A 13,352-nucleotide genomic window follows, 5' to 3' on the forward strand; every position below is an offset into this window, starting at 1 on the left:
CTCTGTAAATCTTCACCCAAATCCTAAAAAAAAAAAAAAAAAAAAAACACACTGCATCAAGTCGATGCTGACTCATGGTGGCCCTACCTACAGCTAGCTATATAATCCTCTATCCTCAAACCTCTGTAGAGCAGATAAAAGGAAAGGTGTGACACTGATGATGATTAAAACTTGTTCTTCATTATTGAAAACCAAAGTTTGTTTGTTTGTTTTTCCTTCTTTTTCACCTCCTTTCTTTTTTTCTTTTTACTTTGATTGTGGTGAAAACATACATACCAAGACATTCACCAACATACATTTATAGCTCAGCAACATTGATGGTATTTTTCATGTTGTGCCACCATTATTGCTATCCTTTTACAAAACAGTCCACCACCATGAGCATAAACTCAATGCCCTGTAAACAAAAGCTTCCCCTTTCAATCTCCCTCCTATCACTGGTAACCACTAATAATCTTTTATGTATACAGAAACACACACACATACACACACACTGAATAAGCCAATCACTGTGTACCACCCCAAAAACCAAGACAGACCACCCTATTTTCTCAATAATTTGCATTTCAGGTTTATGCAGAATATTCAAAGAACATCTCTTACCTCACCCCAAGTGATTTTAATTAGTGTATTATAAATCCTTCATTCACATTTTAAAGTTTTCATCTAAAACACCCCAAAAATGTTATTAACTATGCTCACCCCAACTGAGATAGTCTATAAAGAATATAATTTCTTACACCTTTTTTTATTAGTCTTGGTATCACATATGCTGTCACTCTGTTCACACTCTATAACTTTGTAATCTATTTTCATGCCATTTCAAAAACTGTACATTCCAGTTGGATTCACACAGCAACCTTACAATTACACAGATGTTCAAACAGAAGGGTTATCCAAGGGTCAGAGAGTTCCTAAATGTTCCTGATAAGGATTCTCAACAAGTTACTTATCTTAACTTCTAAATCCAGAACCTCTAATAACAAAAACTGATTAAAAAAGCAAAAACAAAAACAAAACTGAACAAACAAAAAGAGTCATAACAAAAAAAGATAAGCATTTTAATCTCAGAAAGGTGATTTTTGCTATGTTTTTCTGTAGGGGCTCTAAGCCAAAACAAGTGAAATGAAAAGTTCAAAGTTCCACCATGAAGAAAAAAGGGAAAAGTTAACAAACAAATGCAATCTAATGCCAAATGTCTTTTCCTCCTATTTTTAACAGCTCAAAGCCAACAAAAGATTTAAGGTCATCCTTTGTTACACATCTAGAGGGCATTTTCATCTCATCCAAGATTTTAGATCATTAGCTTTGTCATTAATTAAAACTCTGAAGTAATATATTGCTTCAAAAGCCAATTCATATTAAATTGCTTTTTTTGGCCTCCCTAACTTAGAGCTCTGGTAGCGTAGTGCCTAAGACACTTGACTGCTAACCAGAAGGCTGGCGGTTCAAACCCACCAGCCACTCCTCGGAAGGAAGATGGGGCAATCTACTTCCGTAGTGATACTGCCTCAGAAACCCAAGGAGGAGTTGTTATGAGTCAGGTCTGACTCCACGGCACATAACAACAACAACTCAGAGCTCTGGTGGTGTAGTGCCTAAGGTATTTGACTGCTAACCAGAAGGCTGGTGGTTCAAACCCACCAGCCATTCCTCGGAAAGAAGGTTGGGCAATCTACTTCTGTAGTGATACTGCAGAAACCCAAGGAGGGGTTGCTATGAGTCGGATCCAACTCGATGGCAGTGAGTTTGGTTTTTTTCTTTTTTTGGTTACCTAAGAGCTTATTTCTGTATTTAGGGCATGTGACATTTTAATGAAGATTCACCAAACAGGTTTTGCTATTATGTAAAAAGTCTTAAAGAAAGAACGGACAACCATTTAGATTTTTATTGCTGGAGCAACTGTTGAGACTTCTACTACAAGGGGGATCAATTAATATAAAGCAAAAACATAAAGAGAGGCCTTTATCTTGACAATTTCTGTCATTTATGAAGGTAGGCTTTCACAAAAAGATAAGAGTTGTTTTAGGTATACCTTTCCTAAAACTTTACCTAAAACTTAGCACACTGGGGAATAACATCTTCAAATAGTCTTAGAGTCATTCCAACAATTTAAATTGTTTTTAATACAAACTATTTATATTATTGGAAGTATCTATTTCTTTGTCTGTACTGATATAAAAAACACAAAGGAGTAACTTTAAGGGCTCAAAAATATAAAACTAATTGGGACCAACCATCAGAGTTTACCAAAAATGAATCTGAAAATGACATCTTTTTCTTCTGTTTTTAATAATGAAGCCCAGAAAAATTAAGAAACTTGCCCAAGGTCCCTTAGCTTGCTAGAAAAACTGCATATCAATAAAAACACCTAACCTTTATATAGTTCTTACTATGTGCTGTTCTAAAGACCTTACATATATTAATGTATTTAAATCTCACAACAACCCTATGAGGTAGGTCTTATTATTATTCCCATTTTACAGATGAGGTAAATGAAGCACAAAGAAGGTAATTTGCCCAGTGTCATAAAGCTGTGAAAGAATGCTGGGATCAAAGGCCAGGCAGTTTGCCTCCAGAGTCCATGTTTTTATCAGCTATGCTATCCTAACTTTTAGACTAAAGTTCTTCAATTCTCATCCAAGGCTTTCCCTACTGTATCACAGTGCCACTTGAGTTTATCATCAGAAATAAATAGAACAGGTTATTTTTTGTGTTTTCTTCAAGCAATGTCAGAAAGGTATGTGTATGAAACTCTTCAATAAAAGAGGGAAATGAAAAAACTAAAATTTGGAGACAGAGAATAAAGAGAGGACTTTATCTTGACAATTACTGTCATTTTTTTTTTTTAATTTTGCTTTCTATAATACATAAATGTAACTTTGGTTTTGTTGGTAGGAACTGAGTAAACAATAGCTCAGCAATCATTCAAAAAATCATTTCAAAAATGCAGTAGTTGTTTCATGATGTCTATATTCACTGCATTTTTTGGTTTTAGTTTTTTTTTCAGTTCTTGTCAATTACAAATTATTCTGTCACTTCAAGGAGTATTTCACCTTCCATGAATTATAGCTGCTGATATGAGCTTCTACAGATTTACTTTTCCATCTGAAGATCCTTTGGCAGAATTCCAAAGTCCACTGACACTGGTCAACTCATCTCCCCTAAAATATGCTGGCATAAATCTTTACTATTAGTTGTCAGCCTTTATACAATACCTCTCTCTCAACTATTCACCTTATAAATGAAAACAGGTATCGGCTTTTCTACTTTCAAACAGGACATTGACAACTAAATGTGTCTTAGACCACTCTTAACCTTACAGAAGAAAACGGAGAGCATGAAAAAAATTCTAAAGAAGTAATTTTCCACCTAACATGATGACCAAGACCCACACACAAAATTTTCTTAAACATAACCCACTAAATAACCACACTCATATACTTAACAAAGACACACTTCATGAAACAGTATTTACCCTTGCTACACTAAATTAATTTCAGTTGCAACCACTTAAATGATTTCAAAAGACTAGAGTGTCGTCTCCCACCATGTGAAACTCTGTTCTAACAAAGTCTTAACTTAAAAATTTCTAAGAGACAGTATTAAAAAATCCTAGTTTTATAAAAACAAGACTTTTTAAGGTTTTCTCTTCTTAAAATAGAAATGAGAAGCTTCAAGTCAAGGAGAAAAAAAGACAAAAATTAATTTAATTTGAACTACTAAAATATTATGATATTCATTAGATGAATTTCCCCAAATAATCTTTTATGTTACCTAAAACAAACTCTTTCAGAGTAAGTAATTAGTTTCGTACATGACAAAAGGAGAATAAAAGAGAAGCCTTACCACAGTGGACTTGCGCTGCCTTTTCAGGAGACAGACTTACTCCTAATGTAGTGACAAAATCCCAGCAAATGAAAGAGGAGGGAGGGAACAAGGATGAGTCAGCGAGCATGCCAACCAGTCTGTGCCCTGACAAAGCTACAGGGCAAATAAAAGTCAGAAGCCAAAGGAAATTTCAATTGGACTTAAGAAGAGAGAAAACAAATGCAGACTCTTACAGACATATCTGAAAACTTTACACTTATAAAAACGTAATGTTTTCACAATACTTTTATATCATAATGTCTATGAGGTAGAGAAGATACTCTTCTTTTTTTGGTAGTTGAAGAAACAGGCTGAAACTCCCCTAAAACACAGGGCTAGTATTTGGTGGAGTTGGAAGTAGAAATAAATCTGGTGATTTCTAATCCTGTTTTCATCCCACCACTCTCTGGCTAAAAAGGCCACAGTGAAACACTAAGGCTGAGAGAGAAAACAAAACAAAAAAGAAAATCATGAAACAAACAGACCCCAAACTCCCTATCTTATAACTCTAATGATAGTAATAGAAAGGTATATGCCAGTTCTAGTTCTGAAAAGCTAATTGCTAATGATAGTTAAGATATGTTTTGTAATTGAATCTGTATTTCTACTTGTACCCCAATTAATCACTCCTTCCTTTTGCCCTCTCACTGCAGTTTAAACATTCCTCTACCTCCCAGTACCTAACGTGCTACATATGGTTATTTACGTTTTTGTCTCCCAACCAGATCTGAGCTCAAAAGAAGGGCCGATATTTTTTTCAACTTTTGTATACTCGGCATCTAGCATAATGCCTAGTATATATATCCAATCAATTAAGGTTTATCATGTATTGAAAATTAATCTCTGAAGGGATTAACAGCATTATAGAGGCTAACTAATTAATTTTCACAAGATCTTTGTAAAATGGGTGGTACTTAGTGATTTCATTAGAAACTAGCTTTATAAATAATCTGACAAATAGGAAGGGGGAAATGATTCACCTAAGGCTATATAATGAAACAGGAATAAACTACTAGGTTATTCTGCTTCTCAAGGAAAAACCAAGAGGAAGAACATGATTTGGTGTGTATAAATGCTGCCTCCAGAAACAGGTGCCTCAGCTTCCACATTCCATGTAAGGCATATAGAAATACATTCTATCTTCACACATTAGTGAGTATCGCTAATTAGGAATACTCAGAAGTAGGTCAAGAGTCTTTCACATCTAAGGTACAGACTGTTGTTAGCTGCCGTTGAGTCATCCTCAAGCCATGGTAATCTCATGCACAATGGGATTGGGATTGGACCCTTATGCTATATAAGGTTTTCATTGACTGATTTTTTAAATAGAAGCTGTAACAACAATATGACCTAAATCCAAGTTTGAGGAATAATGCTCATGGCTGAAGTAACTAAAGCAAAATAATGTATATCATTTAAAAAAATGAAGCTCCAGATTGAGGTCACTTTAATTTGTTACCTGTCATGTTACTTCTAAACTTCAGTAAGTGCTATTCTCAAAGCTAATACAAAGCAAAAGGTATCCCAAATATGGTAAAAAGAACAAAAATCACAAAAAAAAGTCACAGAAAAACCAAAACTATAAGCACAACTCCAAAAAGCATTTATTATAGGGCAGTGGGTTGAATAAACCAAAAAAACAAACTCACTGCCATCGAGTCACTTCCAGCTCATAGCAATCCCCATTTGGGTTTCCAAGGCTATAAATCTTTTCGGAAGCAGACTGCCCCAATTTCCTTCCATAGAGCAGCTGGTGAATTCGAATTGCTGACCTTCCAGTTAGCAGTCAAGTGCCTTATCACTACGCCACCAGAGTTCCTTATGGGTTGAATAAAAAAAACAAATTCATTGTCATCGAGTCAACTGTGACTCACTGCAACCCCTCCTTGGGTTTCCAAGGGGTATTTCTATGCAAGTAAATCACTCAACCTTCCCTCTGAGGAGCGGATGGTGGGTTTGAACTGCCAGCCTTCTGGTTAGCAGTCAAATGCCTTAGGCACTATGCCACCAGAGCTCTCATGGGTTGAATGTTGTCGTTGTTGTTATGTGCCCTCCAGCCATCTCCAACTCATAGCAACCCTTCCTGAGGTTTCCGAGGCAGTATCACTACGGAAGCAGATTGCCCAATCTTCCTTCCAAGGAGTGGCTGGTTGGTTTGAACTGCCAACCTTCTGGTTAGCGTCAAGTGCCTTAGGCACTACACCACCAGAGCTCCCGTGGATTGAATGTTGTTGTTGTTATGTGCTGTCGAGTCGGACTCGACCCATAGCGACCCCTCCTTGGGTTTCCAAGGCAGTATCACTACGGAAGTAGACTTCCCCATCTTCCTTTCGAGGAGTGGTTGGTGGGTTTGAACCATCAGCCTTCTGGTTAGCAGTCAAGTGCCTAAGGCACTATGCTATCAGAACTCCTGTATGGATTGAATAGTGTCCCCTAAAAATTCACATCCATCTGGAACCTAAGGATGTGACTTTTCTGGATATAGGGTATCTGCAGGTGTAATTAGTTAAGCTGGGGTAGGCCTTAAATCCAGTGACTAGTGTTCCTATAAGAAGAGTAAAGAGCACAGACACAGGAAGAAAGCCATGTGAAGAAGGCAGCAAAGATTGGAGTTATCCTGCTATAAGTCCAGGAACACCAGGAGCCACTAGGAAATGGGAGAGCTAAGGAAACATTCTCCCCTAAAATCTGCAGAGGGAGTATGACCTTTATTTCAGACTTCTTGCCTACGGAACAGTGACAATAAATATCTATTGTTTTAAGCCACCAAATTTGTGGTAATCTGCTAGCCACTTCCATTTAAAATTCAGAAAACAAAATATAAGTAGTCCTTGGGTTACGAACGAGATCAGTTCCTAACTCTAAGAATCTGTAGATCAGTCAGAATAGGTGCATACAGTTCTTATTTAGCCTCACTTTAGTGAAAGAAAAGCCTTCAAGTCTTTTCAATGATTTAAAGCTGCACGTGCAACAAGTGAAGGTTATTGTGATGAAGAATTTGTGGCGAATATGGGTTGGTTCAAGGAGCTGTGGTGATGCAATGCCTAAGGCATTTGACTGCTAACCAGAAGGGTGGTGGTTGAAACCCACCAGCTGTTTTGTGGGAAGAAGATGGGGCAATCTACCTCCATAAAGATTTATCACCTTAGAAATCCAATGAGGGTTGCTATGAGTCAGAATAAACTCGATGGTAGTGAGCTTTTTTTAGTTTTTGGTTTTAGGGGTTGGTTCAGTCGTTTAAAACTGAGGGCGAATTACACAACATTTGTGATAGTTAAGGTTATGTATCAGCTTGGCAGGGTCTGGTTTTGAGTGGCTGAGAAGCTGGATGTAGTGATTACCCATAATGAAACTGGTAATCAACTCCATGGTAGAATATAGTGTGAGCAGCTGAGTAGCTGCCTTGGGGATGTCGCCTGCTTCCAGTATATAAGCAGCAGCTTTGAGAAAGGTCTCTGAGCTTTTTGGCACATCTGGATCCTGCATTTGGCCAAGTCTTCACCTCAGTGGCCTGCCATGTTGTCTGCTGATCTTGAGACTGTTTCTGGACTTGAACTAGAAGCCTGCCGTGTTGCCTGATAATCTTAGGACTGTGCCATTTTACTTGTGGACCTTGGGTTTGTCAGTCTCAGAAGCTAGCACCTGCCTGAGTTAAGAGAACCCTCCAGCTTCAGTGGACTGGGAGCAAGAGGCAGAGCTGATGCCTAAGGTCAAGGAGCCTTTGCCTGGCCCCTAGAGCTGGCATTTTGAATTTGGACTTCTAGCCTCCTAAACCGTAAGAGAATAAATCCCTGTTTGTGAAAGCCATCCACTTGTGGTGTTTTGTGTTAGAGCAGCTCTAGACCAAACCAATATTAAAGCAAAGTTTCCAAAAAGTGCTGCCCTGCTCAAAGATGGTAGTGTCCCACTTAAAGATGGAGGCTGATCATGCCACTGAATGTGTGTCCCTTTCCACAGTCTTGCCACTAATCCAATCTCATGTATCTGGCTCCTGAAAAGGCTCCTTAGGTACCATACCAACAGAGCTCCTTTGTTATCTTCTAACGGGAACGCAATACACTACCAACAAGTCAGATCCAACTCACAGCAACCCCTCCTTGGGTTTCCAAGACGATTATCACTACTGAAGTAGATTGCCCAACCTTCCTTAGGCAGAGTGGCTGGCAGGTTTGAACCTTCAGCCTTCTGATTAGCAGTCAAATGCCTTAGGCACTACACAACCATAGATCCTTTTTTTTTTTATCTTTTAATCGTATTTAATTATTTCATACTTATTTTCATAGGTGAATCTTGCTTTATGATTTCTGCATTCTCTTTTTTTCTGTAGGATTTTGTTTTTATCACCTTCTTCAGGGATTTCTAGGTAATCTATCTAGTGTTTAATTTCTTAAATGGCTGATGTTTAATGATAACCTCCATTAATTGATCTTTCTCTATTTATTTTATGGAATTTTTCCTTTCTTGTTTATTTACTAATGTTCACCAAAGATCAGAAATTTAACAAGCTTATAATTCTTCTGGGCCTTTTTAATATTTATTTCTGTTAATCTGAGATTTTGTCCCCAACCCTATTATTGTTGTTAATTTATTATTACATTGCCCACATCCTTTCATTAACTATTACTTTACAATGTTTGAAAATTATTTAAGTAGTTTAATATTCATCATTTTTGCTTGCTCAAAGTGAGGATTACTTGAAGTACTTACTGATGAAGATTAAAGACTAAGTCTGCAGTATGGATTATATCTCAACATAAAAGAAAATGCAAATCCCCACAACTGAACCAATAAGAAGTCTCACAATAAATGAAGAAAAGATTGAAGTTGTCAAAGATTTCATATTACTTGTTTCCACAATCAACACCAATGGAAGCAGCAGTCAAGACATCAGACAAAGTATCACACTGGGCAAATCTACTGCAAAAGACCTCTTTTATGTGCTGAAGAGCCAAGATGTCTCTTTGAAGACTAAGGTGTGCCTAACACAAGCCATGATATTTTTAATTGCCTTGTATACTTATGAGAACTGGGCAATGAATAAGGAAGGCCAAAGAAGAATTAATGCTTTTGAGTTGTAGTGTGGGCAAAGAATACTGAAAGTACTGCCAGGAGAACTAACAAATCTGTTCTGGAAACAGTGTAGCCAGAATGCACCCTGGAAGTGAGAATGGCCAGATTTTGTCTCACCTACTTTGCTCATGTTGTCAGAAGGCACCATTCCCTGGAGAAGGATATCATGCTTGGTAAAGTGGAGGGTCAGGGAAAAAGGGAAGGCCCTCAATGAGATTAACTGACGCAGTGGCTGCAATGATGGGCTCAGGTATAGCAAGGATTGTGAGGCTTACACAGGACTAGTCAACGTTTCGTTCTGTTCTACATAAGGCCACTATGAGTCAGAGCCAACTCAATGGCACGTAACAACAACAACAATATTAATCATTAAATCTATTAGATTTTAACTTTCCTCATTCTTTGGTTTTAAAATTTTACTCATTGTTCAATTACTTAAAATATGTATTTAAAATTTTTAGACAGACAAATGTATGGTATATTTAATATGTATGTATATATGAGGGAGCTCTGGTAGCATAGTGCCTAAGGCACTTGACTGCTAACCAGAAGGCTGGCGGTTCAAACTCACCAGCCACTCCTTGGAAGGAAGGTTGGGCAATCTACTTCCCTAGTGATACTGCCTCGGAAACCCAAAGAGGGGTCACTATGAGTCAGGTCCGACTCGACGGCACATAACAACAGCAGGCCTTTTCTGAGTCTCCCATTTCAGGACTTAGACCTATAATTTTTTGTATTCCAGTTACCTTGATGAATTACCCAAATTGTAAATATTTCAGTCTGTTCCTGTTTCACTTCATAGGCCATGACAGAACTGGTTCAAACCAGTAGTTGTCCATAAATTGGACCATTGTAACCTAGGGACTGCCTATACTACAGCTGATCCATGAACAAGGCAGGGGCTAAGGGAGCCAACCCCCTGTGCAGTTGAAAATCCATGTGTAACTTTTTTGACTCCCCAAAAACTTAACTACTAATAGCCTACTGTTGACTGGAAGGCTTACAATAAAATATTAAAATAGTTCTTGCCATATTATTAGATTTTCACACACAAAGACACAGTTTATTAACTGTATGGTATGATGATGATTTATTATTCATTAAGTAAAAGTGTATAAAGGTCTTCATCCTCGATGTCTTCATGGTGAGCAGACTTAGGAGAAGAAAGAGGAGGGGTGGGTTATACTGTCTCAGGGATGGCAGAGGTAGAAAAAGTGGAGGAGATGAAAGAGACAGGAGGGGTGGGCACACTTGGTGTAACTTTACGGAAATACATTGCAATTTCTGTCTGACTTTTTTGCTTCTTCATTTCTCTACAAAAAAAAAAAAAAAAAAATTTCCTTATGGTACCAATCCTTCTTCCACTGTTTGCTTTTGTTTCAATGCTCGTATTAATAGAAGGGTCCATGTCATAAAAGAAGTCAAGAGCAGTCTTAAATAACTGGAACCCTCCTGCTAGACTGTCTAATGTCAATTTGTTTTTGGCACTGGTTCTCTACATCATCTTCCTCATTGTCTGCCACTGGTATGGAAGCACTCATCTCCATCAAATTGTCTGCTGCTAATTCCTTTGGTATAATGGCTATTAGTTCTTGAATTTCTCCAAGATCCTTATCTTGAAAAAATTCCATGTATAAGTGACCCATTCAGTTGGGTCACCTGTGCTGTTCAAGGGTCAACTGTATTTTTCCCTTTGCTAATCTATACGTCCAAAGCCTGCATGTTCCTAATCAACTACATGCTTTCACTCTGCAGTCATTCAACAGATTAGGGCTGCCATCACCTCCTCCTTTTCTGTAGGCTTTCAAAACTAGTTTTGCTTTGTGAGCTAGACAGTTTGCTTTACCCTGACATGTTGAATGGCTAAAGACAAACACATTACCTGTAGAAGCAGCAATACAAACTTACATAACAGACATGCAACATCATGTAATAAGAATGATTCTTCTCTAATACCTAGAAGGCACTGAGTTTTATGTTAATGGGGAAGAACAATTCAGAAAAAAAGAATGGGTGCACAACTCAAAGAATGCAATCAATGTCACTGAAATGTACACATGGAAATTGTTGAATTGGTCTATGTTCTGCTGGGTATATTCTCAACAACAAGAACAAAAATATTTTTTAAAAAAATTATTCACTAGGTATATTTCTTAGAGAAATATGAACTGTGACACAAACAGATATATGCGCATCCATGTTCGTCGCAGCACTACACATGATACCAAAAAGATGGAAACAACCTAAATGCCTATCAGTGGCAGAACGGATCAACACACTATGGTACATACACACAATGGAGTATTACACAACATTAAAGAATAATGATGAATCTGTGAAACATATCCTAACATGGATGAACTAAGAGGCCATTATGCTAAGTTAGTCATTCACAAAAGGACAAATATTGTATGAGACTACTATTATAAAAAGTCAAGAAAAGAGTTTCACAAGGAGGCAAGAAGATGGCGGACGACGCTAGTGCTGCTGCACGAATGTGGAGATCTGGAAGATCAAGAAGCTCATCAAGAGTCTGGAGGTGGCTCATGGCAATGGCACAAGCATGATGTCACTGATCATTCCTTCCAAAGACCAGATATCACAAGTGTCAAAAATGTTAGCAGATGAATTTGGAACTGCATCTAACATTAAGTCATGGGTAAACCACCTTTCAGTCCTGAGAGCCATTACATCTGTACAACAAAGACTCAAAACTTTACAACAAAGTACCTCCAAATGGTCTGGTTGTTTACTGTGGAACAATTTTAACAGAAGAAGGAAAGGAAAAGAAAGTCAACATTGACTTTGAGCCATTTAAACCAATTAATACATCGTTGTATTTGTGTGACAACAGATTCCATACAGAGGCTCTTACAGCACTACTTTCCTATGATAGCAAGTTTGGCTTCATTGTAATAGATGGTAGTGGTGCACTTTTTGGGACACTGCAAGGAAACACAAGAAAAGTCCTGCACAAATTCACTATGGATCTTCCAAAGAAACACGGTAGAGGAGGTCAGTCTGCCTTGTGTTTTGCCCGTTTAAGAATGGGAAAACAACATAATTATGTTCAGAAGGTAGCTGAGACTCCTGTGCAGGTGTTTATTTCAGGCAACAAAGTGAATATGGCTGGTCTCATTTTAGCTAGATCAGCGGACTTTAAAACTGAACTAAATCAATCTGGTATGTTTGATCAGAGGTTGCAATCAGAAGTTTTAAAATTAGTTGATATCTCCTATGGTGGTGAAAATTGATTCAACCAAGCTATTGAGTTATCTACTGAAGTCCTCTCCAACATGAAGTTCATTCAAGAGAAGAAATTAATAGGGTGATACATTGATAAATCAGCCAGGACATGGGCAAGTACTGTTTTGGAGCTGAAGATACACTAAAGGCTTTGGAAATTGGAGCTGTGGAGATTCTAATAGTTTATGAAAATCTGGATATAATGAGATATGTTCTTCATTGCCAAGGCACAGAAAAGGGGAAAATTCTCTATCTAACTCCAGAAGGAGAAAAGAATAAATCTCATTTCACAGACAAAGAGACAGGACAGGAACATGAGCTGACTGAAAGCATACCCCTACTAGAATGGTTTGCTAACTACTACAAAAAATTTGGAGCCACACTGGAAATTGTCACAGATAAGTCACAAGAAGGATCCCAGTTTGTGAAAGGATTTGGTGGAATTAGAGGTATCTTGCGGTACCAAGTAGATTTCCACGGAATGGAATATCAAGGAGGAGATGATGAATTTTTTGACCTTGATGACTACTAGGTAGTCAACATGGGTCCAGCAAAACATGCCTCACCCTCCAGCATCCAACCCAAGGAGCACACCCATGATGGAATCCAAACAGATCCCTGCCTTACAATTGGAACATTTTCAGAACTTAATCCATGAGCATTTGATATTGAAAAGAAAACCAAACCAAAACCAGACCCAGCCCTACCCTTTGGTTTGTCATGGTGTCAGCGCAGCAGCCTGCAACTAAGTTCCTAAAAGCCACTTTTACTTGATGGTGAAAATTGGTTGCTTGTGTATTTTATGGGGGAAAAAAAATGATTTTTTTAACCTTCATACATAGAAGCAAAAATAATTTAACTGCTATAAACCTTCAAAAGTTAATAGAAGTGATATCATACTGGTTTGTTCTTATTTTGATTGGAGAAAATTTAAACTGCTACATTTCACAGTGACCCATTTACATGGCATTCTCAGCTTAGACTGCATAAGAAGAAATATATGTGGTGAAATGTTGGAACCACTTCTCTCTGTTGTTTTGTTATGTGCCATCGAGTCAGACCCAACTCATTGCGACCCCTCCTTGGGTTTCCAAGGCAGTATCACTACGGAAGTAGATTGCCCCATCTTCCTTCCCAGGAGTGGCTGGTGGGTTTGAACCGCCAGC

General features: G+C 38.0%; 1 protein-coding gene and 1 pseudogene across 1 annotated transcript in view; one reads left to right on the plus strand and one right to left on the minus strand.

Annotated features, from left to right (window-relative positions):
* The window catches only part of BCL2L13 (BCL2 like 13), an 87,671-nt gene that overhangs the window by 10,287 nt on the left and 64,032 nt on the right, over positions 1-13,352 (minus strand). The window lies entirely within an intron of this gene.
* Positions 11,406-12,718, plus strand: LOC103193754 (annotated as a pseudogene).

The sequence above is a fragment of the Orycteropus afer genome, unplaced genomic scaffold (genome assembly GCF_000298275.1).
Source record: "Orycteropus afer afer isolate SDZICR_OR568_19922 unplaced genomic scaffold, OryAfe1.0 scaffold00040, whole genome shotgun sequence".
Classification (NCBI taxonomy): Eukaryota; Metazoa; Chordata; class Mammalia; order Tubulidentata; family Orycteropodidae; genus Orycteropus; species Orycteropus afer.